Raw genomic sequence first — 7,505 nt, 5'->3', positions numbered from 1 at the left:
TATGGTTTTTGTGAAGCCTAGTAGAGTAGTAGATAGAGATTGAGGTCATATAAATAGAGAATTGATGGTAAGTTCAAGCATGATTAAGGATATATTCTACACTATGGCCTGATGACAAGATTAAGTGCACACATAGAGAGTCGAAGATATGCTTGATTTACAGAGAGCAGTACACAAATAGATCTTAAGAAGAAGTTTCTAATGATTGGATTATATCTCCTAACAAAGATAGCATCTTTATATGTAAAGTTGCATAGTGATAGTAGAGAGTTTGATGGTGATTTCAACAAGTGTGAAAGGTTTGGAGTCACACACGTGGGAAGTTGTAAAGACTATGAGTCGATAGTATTGTGTAATTGTAAATTAATGAATTATCTCAGTGTGGTCCTATTATAATTAATTGGGAAAGCCTCAAAGCCTCAAAGCTGACTCAAGGATATTTTCCTTGTCTAGAAATATATGTATGGTATGTAAAGTGTGAAAACAAGAGAAAATTTTTTGGTAAGTAAGTAATCCAAGGGATTATTGGATGTGAAGTTGGTGATCTATTATCAAGATCAGCAGAAGAAGAGTAGTATGGTTGATAGGACAAAGGAAGAGGAAGTATAAGTACAATTGATTTCTATTAGTCTCTAAGGAATAATATAGAGATCAGTTGGATGGTGATTCCAAGGGTCTTACACCTAAATTTGTTTGGCTAGTGGATCCATCTTCCTTCTACAACTCCTAACAGGGTTGAAATCTCCTAACAGAGATTCAAAGTCTTCTAATAGGGACTAATATGTATTGAATGTTTTTATTGACTCCTAACATGGGCCATTCTCTAACAAGTAATATTTATATTAGTACATCATCTTGTGAGTATGCTCCCCACTAGGGTTTTTCCTTTGATCAAGAGTTTCCCTAGTTAACATATTTGGTGTCATTGTGCATGAGTATCTTATTATGGTTGTTGATTATATTGCTCATATGGTTAGGATTAATAAGGTTGACAATTGTTATAATAGTTGGATAATTGATTCACCCTCCCCCCTCTCAGTTATATTGGTGGACTTCAATTTATAACACAAGAACTGATAACACTCCACCAAAAATGACCTAGCAATATCAAATTAAGGAACAAAATGAAAACATAGAACCTATAACATCGAAAAAAATAGGATAAATCACAATCTATTAGATATAATTAGAGATAGAAATGAAGGAGTATTAACAATAATTCATCTAAGAGAAATAAATTCTACATGTCTCATATCGAAGATAGAACCAAAGATAGTGAAGGATAATTTGAAAGATGAAGATTGGAAGTTAGCTATGAAGGAAGAACTTGATCAAATAGAAAAGAACAAAACATGGTCACTAGTTCCCAAACCCAATGATAAAAATTTCATTAGAACAAAGTGGGTATTTAGAAATAAGATAAATGAGAGGGGTGAAGTAATCCAAAATAAGGCAAGATTGGTTTATAAAGGGTATACATAGGAAGAAGGATTAGATTATGGAGAAACATTTCCCCCATTAGCCAAATTTGAAGAAGTGAGAATATTGCTGACATATGAAGCATATAAAGGACTTAAAGTTTATCAGATGGATGTCAAGTCAGTATTTCTAAGAGGAAGAAGTGTATGTTGAGAAACATGAAGGCTTCATTACAAAACAAGGAAAGGATCTAATATGTGGATTACGTCAATCCTTACATGGGTTAAAACATGCACCAAGATCTTGGTATGAAAGACTACATACGTATCTAATAAGAATAGGTTTTGTAAGAACAAGTGATAATTGTACACTATATCTTAAGACTGAAAGTCAAGATAGATTTTTAATTGTTGAAATCTTTGAGGATGACATGATATTTGGAGGAGATGATGCATTAAGAAAGTCATTTGTAGAAGAAATAAGGAATGAATTTGAAATGTCTATGATTGGTGAGATAAAAAAAATTATTGGACTTCAGGTACAATAGATGAAGAAGGGTATCTATATCACACAGTCAAAGTACATAAAAGAAATAGAAGACATCTAGAATGGAAGAATCCAAACTGTTAGTGAATTAGGATTGATAATTCAAGAGATATAAGAGAATATATGTAGTAATCATGAAATTCTTCTTACTCGTGCTATAATTTGTGTTCATCTGGCATATCTCTAGAAGGCTTTCAAGTGCACAAACTTTCACAACATAGCCTACAAAGGTGTTGCACACAAAGCACTAGTATGCACCTGCAACATGTCCCATCTCTACAGACGTTGGAAGAAAATACTTGTCACCTTCACACGATCTAAAATACCAAATACCATTACCAATAAATTCCACGATGTCCTTCGCTTCTGTTAGAATTTTAATCATGCCCAATAGCACGTCTTTGATTGAACCTTTTCCATCATACTTTATGTTAAGGAAACTAAAAGTCACAAATTGAAATATCCATTTCTTCATATCCCTTACAGGTCTATGTGAGTTTCAATCTTGACCATTTCAAACACAATATGCTCTCTCTATAAATATGATACTCTCTGATCTTTGTTGTGATGAGTCTGACGTGTATATCCTTCAATCCAGTGTATATGTAGATTCTCCAAAAATGATTTAAGGCTTTGATAATATATGTTTTGTGCTTATCAATCAAAGGAGGCTACGTGTGACAAGAAAACCATAGAACCTCAATGGTAGCACACAACTCTCATCCAACCATTCCATCATATTCGAGTATGAGAGTCCAATGTAATCTTCTATAATGAACGTCCCTATATATGCTCTTTTTGACGATAGAACTAATCCATGATATTTAATTTTATTGAAAAATTATCTCGATAGCCAAGGTTACCATCTCTATGTTGATGATTATATAGCTCTTTACCAACCAAGAGTTTAAACTAAGTCTACTGATATCTCCATCATATCCCTATTGATTTCACCATCTCCTTTATCACTCTACTATCGAATCCTTCCAGTCATTTGTCAATATGTTTGACTATAGTCATTTCTGCCTCTACCATTTTTAAAGATGTATCGAAGTCTCTGTATATTCTTAGATAGTAATACTAGGAATATATGGTGTCACAAATATTACTTCTGTTTTTGTAATAATGCTCAGTATCTCAGATACATATCTATTACCATATGGGAATATATGGCATCAGAAATATTACTTCTACTTCAGTATATCAAATAGAAGACGTTGTATGGCAGTTACTCTTCTTCCCAATGTTCAATCCCGACGTGACAAGGTGAACCCTTCTTGATGGGTATGAAAGATGACTTGATGATCTTGTACTATCCGGCTGCTTCCTTTCCTCTCATGGCTGGTCCCTGAGCAATGACGTGGAATATATTTGAGTGTACGGAGATGGGCTTGCATATAACTAATTGCTTCCCCGATGACAAATCATGATGTTGCAAGTAGCCCGACTTGCATACTTGGCAATCTGTTTGCTTTCCAAACTTTTTATGCTTGACCAAGTGGCAGTCAATGTATATTTCTTATGATCTTTCCTTCTTCCTCTGTAGTACCTCCTCTTCGTTGTGCATGGCATTATTAACACTGGTCTATCCACATAATAACCTTTGACCCTCTTAAATACTGTGCAACCTTGATTGTTGTGAAAATCTCATATAATCTCACAAGTCCTTGGTAAAGTATACTGCTCTGATACCATGTTAGTGAATTAGGATTGATAATTCAAGAGATATAAGAGAATATCTATTGCAATCATGAAATTCTTCTCACTCATGCTATAATTTGTGTTCATATAGCATATCTCTAGAATGATTTCAAGTGCACAAACTTCCACAACATAGCCTACAAATATATATATGGACATGTTTTTTTAGCATCATATATGGATATATATGATGCCTTTGGTGTTGTTTTTAAAGGGAGAGAATGGAAAAAATATGTAAAAATATAGATCATATTGAATGGGTGAGATCAGGAAATGGGATTACATTATTAATTGGTTTTCCATCAATGCCAAAGGGGGGGATTGTTGGCATAACTAATTCACAAGTTGTTGGTAACTAAAAGGAAGCTATGAATTGCATTATTCATTACTTATAATGTATTTCATTGATGTTAAACAATTGATTTATCATTTCATATTGTTATTAAATATTTAAGGGATCTATATCGAGAAGAACCTTATTAGGTAATAGCTAGAGTAGCAAGTGGAACAGTCTTATGTGGTAAGTTATCTTATTAAAAAAAGGAATTTATCTTATTGAAAAAATGAAAGTCATCAGAGATTCATATAATATTAGTGAAGTTAGCATTTATTGGAGAAGATGGAAAAGGAATGAGAAGTTTCTAGGTTAAGTAATAAGAGATTGTTCAAGAAGTTTCTACATGCATGATGGACATTTCTTTGATACTCTTATGTTTCAATATATGGTTTGAAGGGATAAAAGGGAGAATGAAATAAGGAGAGAGAGAGAGAGAGAGAGAGAGAGAGATGAGAGAGATGAATAGCAACTGGAAGAAGAAGAAGAAGAGCTATCAAAATAGAAGAAGAAGGAAGAAGAATAGTGAATGGTATGTTGTTATGTTGATGAACTCCATTGGATCTGATATAGAAAGGGAGCTCAAATTACATATAATTGTTTCTTTTACTTTCTTATCATTGTAGCAGTTTGAAATCCCTAAGAAGGATGGCCTTAATCAGTCTATTGTAAAGCCTCTAACAAGGTGGCATTTTTAAATTAGAGTGTCAAAATCCTTTAACAAGGTTACTCCTAACAGAGTAAAGACCCTAAAAAATCTAGAGGGAAATCATGTAATAGGGTGCACTTAATGATGTTTTATAACCCTAAACTAGGCAAGCTCCTAATAGAGGGTATTCTAGAAGAGTACTTTATTCTATGAGCATTGTTCTCAGACCATTTTTTTCACCCTAATCTGGTTTCCATGAGATAATCATGGTGTTGCAATTATTGATGCTTTTTACTATTTATTTCAAGTATGTTGTTTATTTAATCGATAACAACACTATAGGCATAACTATTTTCTTATCGATAAAGTTTGTGAGTTAAAGAAAGTTTGTGAGTTAAAGAGAAAGTAAATTTAAATTTTTTGATTACTAATTCAGCCCCTTCCCCCACTCCTCAATAATCCATCCTATACTTGCACCATAATCTTCAATTCCTTTTAGATATTTGGATATCCTTTTTATAACAGTCATGTGTGTCTCCTTAGAATTAGAGGAAAACCTTGTAAATATACCAACAATGTGTGCAATATTTTGTTTAATATGTATAATATACTATTGTTTTCCAATCATGGATTTGTATTGTGTTTCATTTACCTATCCATTAGTGTCTTCCTTTGAAAATTTAACTCCACTCACCATAGGTGTATTGATTGGCTTAGACTCATCCATCCCAAAAGCCTTCAAGATTTCTTTCACATACTTAGATTGAGTTACATATATATATATATATATATATATATACTTGTTTTATGACCTTGTAATCCAATGAGAAATTTAATCTCACTAAATATTAACATCTCAAATTTGATACTCATTTTTGTTGGTCTTAGATTGGTTTTGACAATTGAGTGTCAACACACTTAACTAATTCTCAAGTTGATGTTGAGTATAATACAAATCCTGAGCTATAGTATGTGCCGAGCCAGAAATTCAACAGGTGTCAAGTGAACTTTAGGTGCTGAGCAAGTATCAAATTTTGAGTGATAAGTGATGTCAAGTCACTATAGGTGCCAAGCAAAGTATAGATGTTGAGCGAAATAGAATCACTACAAGAGTCAAGTGTGATAGAATTCCTATATGTGTCAAGCATCAGCAACTAGTAAGTGTTGAGTAACACAGAATCAACATATGAGTTTGTGTCTTCACAAACTCAGATGTAAACCATTTTTTAGCCAACTCAAGATAAATCTTGAAGGATCTTGAAGATAAGATTGAATTTTTTGCATTAGCTATGTAATCAGAATGCAGCTAATCAGAAAAATGGAGAAGACATGCAACCAATAGGAAAAGTGAAAGAATTGAGTGGGAAAAGAATGAATATTGATCGTAGATTCATACCTAACCCTAAGTCTTTGAAGCCTTTAAAAGGAGGATGAAACTCCATCGTGTATGCACATGAGTGATAGTTATATGGGAGAATGCTAGTGAAGTGTAGAGGGGTGTAAAGACTTAAAAAGTAGAACAGCATTGCAGAATTCAATTGATCAAGAACAAAGTATCAGAATTATGAGGAAAGACATATCAGATCAGGCAAAGATCAAAACAAACAAGAGCAAAAAAAGGATTTGGAATCAACAATTAAAGATTGCAAGTCATCAGGTCAACACTTTCTAATACTCTCTGGCCATTGTATTAGGAATGAAAATCCTATGATGATAGGTTGGTCTAATAGACATGTTGCAAGCCTTTCAACAAGATACTAAATCCTTTAACAGGGTAACATTCCACAGGAGTGTTTGTAAATCCTTTAACCAAGTTTCTTTTAATAAGGTGTAAAGTCTTTAATAGGATAGGCCTTTCATAGGGCAAACCATTGGAAGTGGTCAAACTTTGTAACCTTAAATAGTTACATATTGTTGTAGTGATACTTTGTGTGTCTCATGCCCACCCCAGTTTTACCTTCTCATTTTGGAGGGTTTCTAGGTTACCAAAATCTTGTGTTATCTATTTTCATGCATGTCTTTACTTTCATGTTTACTAGATGAACTAGGTGCATATGAATGATCTCACTAAAAGTTTTGAAAAGGTTGAAGTTAGTTACTTCTGATTCAACCCCCCCCTACCCCCTCTCGGAAGTAAATCTTCCCACTTGTAAATTCTAATAATTAGTATTAGAGGCAAGTTCTCACAAGGAGGAGCCTTATAGCTTGGAGAAAAGATCTGGAAATGGAAGTCTACAAACTTGGGAAGGTCATAGAGAATCAGGCAATTGATGTACAACTTGCTCTACACACTTTGGAAGAAGCAAGAGAAGAACTAAGAAAATCTTTAAAGAGAAGAAGAGAGATTGCCATAGCTAAGAATGATACACAATACAAGGAGATTGACACCTCAAAAAAAATTTCAAATGGAGATTCCAAAGAGTTTAATGCAGCAATAGCAGACCTAATGGAGAAGAATAGATCCCAAGCAGAAGAAATCAGAACACTCAAGATTGAACAAGAATCACAAGCTATGATGATTTGTGAAGTGACTAAACAGAAGAAAAGAGCCATTGAAGATAAGGTTATGCTAGAGGATGATAAGAGAAATCTTGCCAATAGACTAGAAGAGAAGTTAATTAAAGTTGTAAGAATTTCAAATATGCAACTAGACACTCTAAGCCAAATGATGAATGCACATCATGAACTGAATGTCAAAGATATTGAGATCTCCACACTAAAGATGCAAAACGAAAAATTGCAAAATTACTTGAAAAGAGAGAAGGAGATTGCAGAAAGCTTCAAAAAAATCAAATGAGGCCATCAAATACATTGAGCGGCTACTGAAATTACCAAGAGCTAGCAATGATACTTTAG

Source organism: Cupressus sempervirens, chromosome 11, assembly GCF_028749045.1.
Source record: "Cupressus sempervirens isolate cs-2001-9-10 chromosome 11, ASM2874904v1, whole genome shotgun sequence".
NCBI lineage: Eukaryota > Viridiplantae > Streptophyta > Pinopsida > Cupressales > Cupressaceae > Cupressus > Cupressus sempervirens.
Note: the sequence above shows the minus strand (reverse complement) of the source record.